Source organism: Larus michahellis, chromosome 5 (assembly GCF_964199755.1).
Source record: "Larus michahellis chromosome 5, bLarMic1.1, whole genome shotgun sequence".
Lineage (NCBI taxonomy): Eukaryota > Metazoa > Chordata > Aves > Charadriiformes > Laridae > Larus > Larus michahellis.
Window position 1 is genome coordinate 85,437,716 of NC_133900.1, and position 12,648 is coordinate 85,450,363.

The window sequence follows — 12,648 nt, forward strand, 5'->3', positions numbered from 1 at the left end:
TCACAGCTGTCAGACTAAAAAAAAACCTGTTCTATTTTAAACTAAGAGACTTTGTATATTTATTTTAAAGAATTAAAAACAAATATTCTGAAAGCTCTGTTAAGGAATCTAATGGGAGATACAAGTATTAAATAAATATGATAAGAGATAAATATATCTATTATCTAAATAAAAAACAAGTTAGAAGATAGTTGGGCTATATATTTATTTAAACACTCATAGATGTTAACTATTTAAAATAATAAATGTCCCCGTTATTTTACGGTCCTACATATTTTTTTAACTTCATTTCCATTTCCACATATTATTAATAAGCAATAAGGGCATGCTATTTATGCATCTGTATTTCCCCTTCAGTTACACAAATCTAATAAATCATAACATGAGAGATAAATGCACTTTTAATCACTGAAGTGAACTGAAGGTCTATACTTTGAAATACCAACATCAAACTCCACGTCGGCTTTAGTGAGGTTCCAAAAAATGGGGTGAGGAAAGCTAGTGAAGTGAGGTTTGTATTAGTTGGTGTTGATTTTATAACCCATATTAACAGGAAATTGTAAACAGGGATCAACATGTCTCTCCTTCAGTCGTGTCTGTGTCACGGTTCTTGGGAGGCCCACAATCATTCAGATATCTAGTAAATTATGATGTATGAGGAGTATATAAACTAAATGGCAAGTTTATTACCACATATATTAGAATCATAGAATTGTTGAGGTTGGAAGGGACCTTTAAGATCATCGAGTCCAACCTTTAGCCTACCCTGACAAGAGCCACTTCTTAATTACGTCTTCGTCCATTTGTGGTGCAGAATATTGACACATAGAGCAGTGCCCAGGAAAATCAATCTTACCTAACAATGAACGGCTGCAAACACTAAGAAGAACTACTTTATAGCAACTAACCCAGGCAATTCTACTGCTGTTCATGGCTTTTGTCTCTGCCTTTCACATCTTTTCTGCCCTCCTATCGCATATCAAAACATTTCCCTGCAAGTTCATCTCCCTGTTTTAACTTCATACCAGTTCGTGTCTTATTGTATATTCTGTAGATGTTTAGATCATGCTCCTGTATTTTCTTCATCATTGTCATCGCTATTATGCATAAGGCTGGATTAGTTACAGATCAGCACACACATATGGAAATGGTATTAATTCAGATAGCGTGGCTTCAAATAATGGTATTTTATATATGTTCTCAAAGGACTTCAATTTACAAGTAAACATTATACAAAAATAGTTCCATTGAGCTGAACAGAAACCACTTACCTACTTAACTTTAAGCACACGTCTAAATGTTTGCAAGATCTGATCTTTAGAAAAGTTCTTTAGAAGAGGAATAACTTTGCATACTAACTGTATATTAAGATCCCTTGGGTTAGTTCCTGAGGCTATAAAGGTTGTGACCCGTTATGATTACTCGACAAACCAGTCACAGTTTTCCAGTTCATAAATAAGACTGATTTCAAAGCTATTTGAGATTTGGAGATAAAAGCACGAAGTTTTACATTTCCCTAATATTCTCATAGCACTTTGTGCACGCGTAATGGGTGTTTTACAAGAGTTCAACATAAGAACAGAAGTTTTGCTTCAGAATGTATTGTACCACATGAGTTTTAAACCGTGCGAAAATTTTTTACCATAAGAACTTAAGCCAAATTCTGCCTAAAGAAGTGTAAATTTGGAATCTGTTTACTGAAGTCAATGGATATGTTCCAGGTTTAAATGCAAATAAGACTAGAGTCTGGCTTCACATCTTCAGTCACAATCAGACATTTTAAAGAGAAGAGTAGGATATTCTGCAGACTATTTTTATAGAATTTTCCTTTGGAAGGAAATATTTATGGCTGTTACACTGTCCGCTGGAGAGAGAACGGTCATTTATTCTTACCCTTGCAAAATTAGGCCGATAGCTTTGCTGCATAGGATGAACGCAAGACTGAGTCATGGTAACAGTATGCTGGGTGTGGCTGCAAAAGAAAGAAATATTCTTTACCTTGACAATATTTGTTGTTAATTCGGGGGGGAGGGGGCATATAGGGATGATATTATCAGTGACTGGGTGTGTTCCCAGCAAGTTAGCTGTGTATGCCAGCTGAGCAGGGTTCTCTATGAACATCTGGTACCAGAACAGTAGCAGCAAAGACAAACAACAAATAATCTAATAAGGAATTACAGGAAATCTTGAAGTTATAGGAAACCCCTTAGAACATATGTTAAGTCTGAAGTCCCTGAAGCAGCATCATAGAATAGTTTGGGTGGGAAAGGAGCTTTAGAGACCATCTAGTCCAACTCCCCCTGCCATGAGCAGGGACATCTTGAACTAGACCAAGTCACTCGGAGCCCCATCCAACCTGACATGGAATGTTTCCAAGGATGGAGCATCTACCACCTCCCTGGGCAACCTGGGCCAGGGTTTCACCACCCTCATTGCGAAAAATATATTCCTTATATCTAGTCTAAGCCTCTCTTATTTTAGTTTAAAACCATACCCCTTGCCTATCACAACAGGCCCTGCTGAATGGCTTGTCCCCATCTTTCCCAGAGCCCCTTTAGGGACTGGAAGGTCTCCGCGGAGCCTTCTCTTCTCCAGGCTGAACCCCCCCAGCTCTCTCAGCCTGTCCCCACAGCAGAGGGGCTCCAGCCCTCCCAGCATCTCCGGGGCCTCCTCTGGCCCCGCTCCGACAGCTCCGTGTCTTTCTGATGCTGGGGGCCCCAGTACTGCAGGGGGGTCTCAGTAGAGCAGAGCAGAGGATCAGAATCACCCAGGGACGGATGCAGTTTTCACAACAACAAGCATTTTTCCAGGTTCCTGACAACCGGGCTGCTGGGTGCAAGGACAGGCAGACCACATACTTACGGTTACCGTATTTGTCTGTCTGCAACTTCCAGGTTACCAGTGCAGCTCAGCACAGAACCATTATCCTTACCATCTCCAAACTCCATTTCTGCATGTCAGCTGAGAGCGGCAGGGTGTCCCCCAACATCCATCATGGCAGGGCCTGTCCTGCCACCCCCAGCAGGGAGAAGGGCAGGCCAGGGTAGCCCCCAGCCCCGGGCAGGGCCTGGCAGAAGGGAGGCAGCCTGTGCGTCCAGCCCAAGCCCATGGGTGGGCTCACTTTGGCAACGGCTCAGGCCTTACAGCCCAGTGTGGCTCCTAATGGCCTCCCCACCTCCCCTGGCAGGACAAGGCCGTGCTGGGCGGCCTGTGGGATCCACTGACATGGAAGCGTAGTGGGTACACAGGCAGGGATGAAGCGCTCCCAAAGAGGGGATCGTGGCGAGCTCAGGAGCCATTCTCCTCCAGGCCCAGCCTCAGAGGGGGATGGATAGTCTCCAGAGGCATACAGAAGCAACAGGACAGTTACAAAAAGTGGCTCCTACCTTGAAAACTGTGGTGGGTTGACCCTGGCTGGACTCCAGGCCTCCACCAAAGCCACTCTATCATTCCTCTCCTCAGCTGGACAGGGGAGAGACCCCATGGGTCCCTTCCACAGGGTGCAGTCCTTCAGAAACAGACTGCTCCAGTGTAGGTCCTCCATGGGGTCACAAGTCCTGTCAGCAAACCTGCTCCAGCATGGGCTCCTCTCCACGGGACCACAGCTCCTGACAGGAGCCTGCTCCAGCATGGGCTCCTCTCCACAGGACCTGACAGGAGCCTGCTCCAACACAGGCTTCCCACAGGCTCACAGCCCCCTTTAGGTACCCATTTGCCCCAGCATGGAGCCCTCCACAGGCTGCAGCTGGATCTCTGCTCCACCATTAACCTTGACAGGCTGCAGGTGGGTCTCTGCCCTACTGTTAACTGTTAACCTCCACAGGCTGCAGGTGGATCTCTGCTCCACCATTAACCTCCATGGGCTGCATGGCACAGCCTGCCTCATGGTCTTCCCCACAGGCTGCAGGGGAACCCCTGCTGTGGCACCTAGAGCACCTTCTGCCTCTCCTCCTTCACTGCCCTTGGTGTCTGCAGAGTTGTTGCTCTCACACATTCTCACTCCTCTCTGGCTGAAATTGCCCAGTTCAGTTCCCCCGCCCTCTCCGCTTCTCAGCTATGTTCTCCCAGAGGTGCTACCACCGTCATTGATGGGCTTGGGCTTGGCCTTGGCCAGCGGTGGGTCCATCTTGGAGCAGCTGGCATTGGTTCTATGGGACATGGGAGAAGCTTTTAGCAGCTTCTCACAGAAGCCACGACTGTAGCCTCCCCCCAAAAAAATACCTTGCCATGCAAGCCCAGTACAAATACAAGTATTTTTTTTTGTTTAAAGTAATCTCAGTGCTCAGCCCATTCCTTATTCTTCCCGCATCATCCAGTGGCTGGGGTGTTCTAGTGATGTGGGACCTGCTTTGTACAGTCTGAGATGCTAGGAATATTAAGATACTAAGAAATGTTTGACGTACCTTGTGTATGTATCTGAACAGTACACGCTGCATCCATCGGCCTTTTAAAAATCTGTTTGAAATAGGGAACTGCTGAGCAGCCCTCTAAACATTGCTGCAGGCCTGAAAACAGCTTTTTCTCTGCGTCAGGACTCAACAGATGGCGGGTTTGCCGAGATGAAACACAGAGCACGAGGCAGGTGCTGGAGTTACAGCTTGTTCTTCCAGATCTCAGGGAAGAACAAGCAGCTCTTAAAAGTTTGTCTCTCTAACATTTCCTTTATTAGCACGCTTGCTCTGTATTTGTTTTTCATTCGCCTCTGTCGGTAAACACCTTTCAGCATGACTCCTAGCAATAAATTACCTTCTGAATCAGGACACTTGGGATGGATTTTAAAGTGGAGGCTGCCTTTTACCGACTTAACCAAAGACAATTTTCAGCCTACATAGCAAACATGTCCCAGAGACATGTCTGTGTGCCAGAATTCAGACCTGATGCTTTTCAGATGAAGTTCTGTAATTTAGTTCCCCTGTGAAGCTTCTCACTTCTCATGTGAGGAAGCAGAAAGGCACGTGGGGGGAACTTGGGCTAATATGACTTCAAGTCTCTCTTATTTCCTTTAGGCTGTTGCATCCAGCAAACACTGCCGGGTCACATGAAATCCCTCAGAGCTCTTCCCAGAGGGCTCTGGCCACACATTGCGGCAGAATCACAGATTTTCACTTCTCTTCTTACACTTTCTTATTCTTACTATTTCTTTTTAGTGACATACTGACACACAAAAAGGCAGACAAAACATTGTGCACCAGTCAACTTTGATACAATGAAAAATTTCTTCTGGGCACCAAAAACTGATTTCCAGGAACCCGGTTCACACTCTACTTCCACGGCACATTGAGGAATATAGGACAGCAAGCGCCACAATATGTGCTGGGTGTTTCACCTACTGTCAAAGAAGGGAACCGGAGTTATTCTGGACAAGTTGCGCCGCCTTCTTAAGACTGTGTTTCCCTCAGGTTCCACTTGATTTCCTTTCTGCCCTGAATATCTCTCCTTATCCCATTTTAAGAGCACAGTTGTCATTTCATCATTAAATTAGTACATTTTCTAAAAGAGCATCTCCATTAAGGTTTATGAGAAAACTTTCTGTACTTTCTTGATCTACGCTAAATGCTGAATGTACTGCAGTTAACTGGAAGTACCTTTGGGTAAGCAGCTGCATTTTAAAAAAAGCATATAAAATTTTTAAAAGCACAGTAATAAAATGAACTTTTTTAAAGCATTTATGGCTTCAAGGACATCTACAACCTTGAAGTAAAGAGTGGGGAGAGTTACATGACTAGTAACTGTTCCCTTCTTTGTGTTGGATGATGCTAACCAGTCTGCAGTAGAGAAAAGAGAAACACTACTTACATGCTGTCAACATCCCATCTTTGCTCCATTGATCTTTGTGGAGGGTCAAGCATCAGACAGAAGTCCCAGCGTAGCACAGGGGTTACATGAGGTCTCATCTCTGCAGCAGGAGAATTGGTGGCTTCATGCCTTAGGGAAGTGGTCCTCCTCCCCCTCAGCAAATTCACATCTGTGCCTATGTGTACTAGAAACTCCAAATCCCCGCAGGAGATGTACACTCTTTTTCAATTTACTGCTCAGCAGACACTCATTCAATGAAACCTGAGCAATTTAAACTGATTTTCACCTACCATCTTTCCTTTTCTTCCTTACTTCTGCTCTCCCACTCTGGCTCCCACTTTCTTTGAGAACAAGATTTAGTCAGGTGAAAAGCATGATCAAAAATGTTTAAAGTTCTGATGTTTTTTGTTTCAAAGTTTACAGGGACCTTCTCTTTTGCTCTTGAGTTTACTTTTACATTTTCAAAATACGTATAGAAAGCTATTAAAACAACTATCAACAAGACTAGTGCGTTGTCAGAAGAAAGCAGGACAAATGACAATACTTCCATAGAATCATAGAATCTTTTTGGTTGGAAGAGACCTTTAAGGTCATCAAGTCCTGCTGTTAACCCAGGACTCCATGTCCCTCAGCACCACGTCTGCCCAGCTTTTAAATCCCTCCAGGGATGGTGACTCCACCACTGCCCTGGGCAGCCTCTTCCAATACTTGACAGCCCTTTGGGTGAAGAAATTTTTCTCATATCCATCCTATACTTCCCCTGCCGCAGCTTGAGGCCATTTCCCTTTGTCCCATCGCCTATTTCTTGGGAGAAGAGCTTGACCCTCCCTGGCTACCCCCTCCTTTCAGGGAGCTGTAGAGAGCCAGAAGGTCTCCCCTCAGCCTCCTCTTCTCCAGGCTGAACAACCCCAGCTCCCTCAGCCGCTCCTCACCAGACTTGTGCTCCAGACCCCTCACCAGCTCCGTTGCCCTTCTCTGGACACGCTCCAGCCCCTCAGTGTCTGTCTTGTGGTGAGGAGCCCAAAACTGGGCACAGCCCTCGAGGTGGGGCCTCATCAGTGCCCAGTCCAGGGGTCGGTCACTGCCCCAGTCCTGCTGGCCACACTGTTCCTGACACAGGCCAGGATGCTGCTGGCCTTCTTGGCCACCTGGACACACTGCTGGCTCATATTCAGCCACTGTCGACCAACACCCCCAGGTCCTTTTCCACCGGGCAGCTCTCCAGACGCTCTGCCCCCAGCCTGGAGCATCCATGGGCTTGTTGTGACCCAAGTGCAGGAGCCGGCACTTGGCCTTGTTGAACCTCACACCATGGGCCTCAGACCATTGATCCAGCCTGTCCAGATCCTTCTGTAGAGCCTTCCTACCCTCAAGCGGATCCACACTCCCACCCAATTTGGTGTTATCTGCAAACTTACTGAGGGTATTTTCAAAGCATTTCTTTAAATTTTTAATATGAAGTTCCATGGAAACAAGACTTAATGTGAATATGTTGTCAGAGTAATTTTTTTTTGACTGTTTGTTCTCTCCTAATAGCTCTTGAACAGTTTGGGAGATTTTAAACAAATCTTGTAGGAGGGTGGAGGTGGTTTCCATGAAAATAAATGGCCAGGGAGAAATTCCAGACCATGCAGCTTTTCAAACTTTGAGAAAAGATGCAGAGTCAGTCCGTACATTATTAAACATGAATAAATCCGCATGGGAGAGACATCTTATAAATATTCCTGCCATAGGAAAAGTTGCTGTCACTGTTAGAAACCAAAACAAGTCAAATGTGAGGTCTCCATTGCGAGCAACACAGGGTAGTCTTTGTGATCATTGAACTATCTGGACCAAGAAACCGCAATATTTTTGAAAGAGAGTAAAAATATCTACCGCTTTTTTGTGAAAACAAGCTTTTTGAAAATAGGCTGTTCCTTGCTGGACAAATCGAGCATTATTTCTTGCTACTCTAAAAATTATGTTGATCCTTTTAAGAATCTAAATTTATTTTGCTTCTTTAACCATTGGTTTATGCCCAACCTAATTTTTGCTGGGTTGATTCACTGGATTGTAAATCATCTAGGGCAAGGACACAATTTACATTTTAGAAAGTGCTATTCAACTCTGAGTTACGAAAAAATTACTAAGGCCTCAGTGATATGTCAATTCAGGAAAAGCTGGTAAGTAAAAGGCTTTAACCTTTATTTTTTTCCAGAAAAGCATTTTATTTTCATTTATGTAACTGTACTGTTCTCAACAGACCTTATCGTAGCTTTTTTTTATGCCAACTCTTTGCCCCTATATCTCTGTTCCCTACAAAAGTGAAGTCATCTCAGAAAAAGTGTTCAATATCTGGATTTATTTTTCCTCGGTATAAAGCTGTCAGCAGAGCAGAGGCTTTACCTGCAAGGAAAACATTACAGCGTATGACACTACATCTCGTATTAGTGAACTACATAAAAACCAGGTGGTTTTAAGTTCATAACCCCTAATGTTCTTCTGCAATGTAACTTGGGCAGAGCTCTAAATCTTTCATTAGTGACAGCCAAAAGTAAATAATCTATTGTAAGTGATGTAATTTTCAAAGCCTCTTTACTTTCTCTTTGCAAATGTCATAACAAAGCTGGATGGCGGCTTTTATAGCTGAAACCTAAAAAAATCCCCGTTGGCAAAATAATTTGCTGTTTTAAAAAAAATGTACTTATTGTCTATAAATACCAATGAAATCATGGGTTCCAGTGAATTTCTGGTCAGGTCACCCACAGATTAATAGACTTTGAGAGCAGAAGAGACCATTAAAACCATTTATTATGACCTGATACACATGGTAAATCGGTAGCAGATCAACAGGAAAATGTTGCATCAAGGCAGCAGCTGCTTCTTGAATTGGAATATATTACAGTGCAGAAGAATTCCACTTCTGCCAGTTAAATTATAGGACCTTAATGGGAACATATGGTGGGAATACGTGCTGGGAATACATGCTGGGAAGAGAGTCTTTACACCTGGACCCTTGCTAATAAAAGCAACACAACATCAGGCTCATTCAGTAAATCGTATTTAAAGGGAAAAAAGCTGGTGTTAGAGAAGTACACCTCGGGGGCTAGGCTTTCTGCTTGTTTTGGGCTAGCCATCCTCACTCAGAGATACGAATCCCTTCACTTCATATGCAGGCATACGCTGGTCATCCTTGCAGGATGGCTGTGACTACTTTATTAATAGTTAGCAATATTCTTTTAACATCCAGGCCAAGAGTTTTCAGGGTCAGCCTATATCTATTTGTTCCTGTGCCAACATTGTTCTCTAACTCAAACAGATCTGTTCCCCTGTGGTGTTTATCCCTGAGGAGAAGCAACCTTATCCCCCCTCAGCCTTCCTTTTGCAAAGTTAAACAAGTCCCACCCTTCCACCTACTCTCGTTAGCCAGGTCCTCCGTTCCTCCTATCACCCTAGTAGCCTTCTCTGGAAATGAACTGGTTTCAGTTCATTTTTTTGCACATCTGTGGCTGGAGTCTTGACTATCCCAGATGACTGCACAACAAGGCCTAGCACCATCGACCCTCTCCTTGGCTCCTGTCCTGGAATTCTCCTCGTGGGGAATTTTTCGAAGGCTCATTTGTCTTTTTTCGTGGCTCCATCCCATTACCAATTTACAGCCATGCCATGATCAACAATAATGCCTCATAATTCCCCTCCTTAACTATTTCCAACTAAGAAGTTGCAAACTTACAAAAAAATCTTTTTTTTATCAGCCCCCAAATCACATGCTTATTGATAACCCTTGATGAAACTCCATATACACGACATTCTGGACCAAATTTCTTCTGGACAGATCAAGCAGTAGCAAGAGACATGCATGCACGGGTAAGAACAGTTAAAGATGAAAGCGTGGAATGAAATTGGTAAATCTTCTCATTTAACCACAACAGGATTAAGCGTAATACTTGCTCATACAATAATAATAACATTTAGAGAGCAAGGAGAGAAAAAAAAACAGACTTAGCAGCATCCAAGGGCAGAGAAAAATAAACAAATATTGCAAATAAATCCACAGTGGCTAGATTCTTTTTTCTGGTAAAAATGTTTTAAGTTTGGTAAGCTTTTTGTTAAATACCAAAGTACAGAACACAGTGAACTTTAAAATTCTGCTTGTTTCCATACCTTTGAAATAAGGAAAGGATGAAGAGAAATACAGTTTTTATTTCCTAAAATTTGAAGATATGAACAGCAAGTGCCAGCCTGTGTGGAGAAGGCTGTTTGAGATTAAGGTTGTGAAAAATTGCTTCAGAACTTGCTGACTATTTGTAGCTTCCACCTCTTAGGCGAACATCCATAGCAGTGGAAGGTGAGCTCAACCTCTCCTTGCAAACAACAATAATTAAGATAATGCAGGGAAACAGGAATCAAGGTGCCTTATTTCTGTAGTGAATGTCCCAATAACCAAAGAGAGTCGCTCTTCTCCTTCTTATTTTTTGTGTCTCACACTTTTCTTTCTACAGCACCCATAAGACGAACCGTAGCCGGTGTAGTTAAGGCAGCCATCCAGCACCCTGGTACTCAGGATGCTCTTTCGGGAGCTACAGGATGTGATTTCAAAGTCTCTCCGACAGAGCAGAACTTCACACACAGAGTCTATGTCTGAATACCCCAGCCAGGTGCTTTTCTGAATACGCTCCTTCCTTTCTTTTGCTTTCCTGACAAAACCTGGAAAAGCATTCCTTTTGAACAAAGTGTTTTGCTAAGAAGTGGGGGAGGAAAGTAGGGATCCAGCTCATTTCAGTACAGCAAACCACAAAACATATTTTGATTCAATAGAAAACATTTTTTGTTTTGCGTTTTCTGGTTCAGCAGCGAAAACAGAGAACTTATTTTTTGCTTCCTTTCCCATGTCTTAGTCACCGCAACTTCTTGCAGCTGCGTATTTTGACACTTTGACAGAAACTTCAGGGTCTGCCCAGTGGCCGAGGAATGACTCTCGCGCTTGGAAGTGTTGTCCCAGGCACGGGGTCACATAACTGCTTATTAAAGGGGAACTCCGAGCTTGAGCATGAGCTAAATTTTGCCTTGCTTTTCAGATCCTGATGTGTACAACAGGGAAAGAACTGTTCTGCAGTGCCTTGTTTCTTATATCAAAATGCTCTTTGCTACCACCGGGGAATACTGGCCTTTTGATCTGATTCTGTAGGGAATGTTGTTGTTATTCTGTTACCTAGTATGGTGTTTTACCTCAGGCATTGCCTTCAGCTCTTTCAAAAACTGCAGCTGATCAGCTAGAAATTCCCCAACAACGATTTAAAAACAAGACGATTGTGTTTCCTTTTTCATTCGTGCAAATTTAAGGGCAAAAGACTACCACATGAGGAGGATTTATTTTGACAATTTATACCAGATTACCCTCTAGCCTCCCAGCTCAAATCCTGGATCTTTTCTTGAGTTTCTTCACCTCACTGAAGAAGCATGCTGCATTTACATCGATCACACCTTCTGTGTTCACCATGGCTTTTTGTTCAACGCCTTTTTGTTCAGAACTGTCGCATCAATACGTCTGGCTTCTTTAATAGGCAACCCTTCAGTCCCTTTGGTTGTGGGCTGGGATACCTTCACCCCAAAACATACCTTCTGGCACCAAACATCCCACAAAGAAAGACCCCCCTGACTTCCACAGAGAGGGTCACTGCTTGAAATGTTCATTGTGAACATTTTCTCAAGCATCAAGAACTGTGTTTGCAATATTAGACAGTTTAGTTCCTGTTGTTTTCTGTACAGTTCTGCAAGGTCTCGGAGGTTATCTGTCCTTTGTCCTAGCTTAGAGAATGTGCTTTTGTAAGCAAGTGGATTTGGCTAGAGATGTAAAGCTGAACTCAATTCAGACTTTTTTTAGGAAGATAGGGTATATATGATTTTTAAATTCTTATCCATTGCATATGAAATCTGAATTCTCAACAGAGTAATGCCAGCCTGTCAAAGTAGTGACTAAATTTGTATTAACGGAAAGTTTAAATTCCATAAAAAATGGGTCACAAAATTAATTTTTTCAGACCAAATCATTCCTTTGATTTGTATAAAAACAGCGTAAGCATGAAGAAGAGTTTTCAGTTACACCATTCGCCAGTGATTTTGTAGATGTCCTTAATGATAATTTGGTTTATTTAGGATTTCTATTTCCTGAAACATTTTTATAATTGTGGTTGTTATTTTCATTTCACAATTAGAGGGTGGTGCATGTATTTACTTTGACTTGACAGCATGCAATTACATGATGCAGTGCGTACGATTACGATTGTGTCAAAACCAGGAAAAGAGTAGCAAGGTTAAAAGAGTTAGAGGACCACATCATTTTAGGCCCTTTTCATGATCCCATCCACAGGATTAAAAAGCAGAGGCATATGTTGCTCAAGCTACAACCAAATAAAGTTCAATATGGGTTTTGTAGCAAAATTTAAAGACTAATATTGTCAGATACGGATATTGTCTTGAACACACATAAATTTCGGTGAGGTCTGTCAGGTTTTGGGGGAATTTTTTTCCCTTGTGTTGCTGCATCCTGATGAAAGGAAGGAAGTAGCAACCGATGCATCAGTGTTTCGGCTGCTGAACGCTCAGAAATGCCAGGTTGCTAGAAGAGCAAATAATATGACTTGCTTTGGGTTTTAGAGCTACATCATCCACCTGGAAAAGAGGTCTACATGCATTTTAGGAAATTTCTCATTTGTCATGATAAATTTTATTATCTCGCACTGGCTATGAATTTTTATTGTCATGTTTGAAAACCTCAGCAGAAGCTTCTCAGGCCTGCCCATTCATGACATTGTGCTTTTCCGTAGACGCTCTTGGGAGAGCGTTGTTCTGTTACAAATGCACCACTTAATA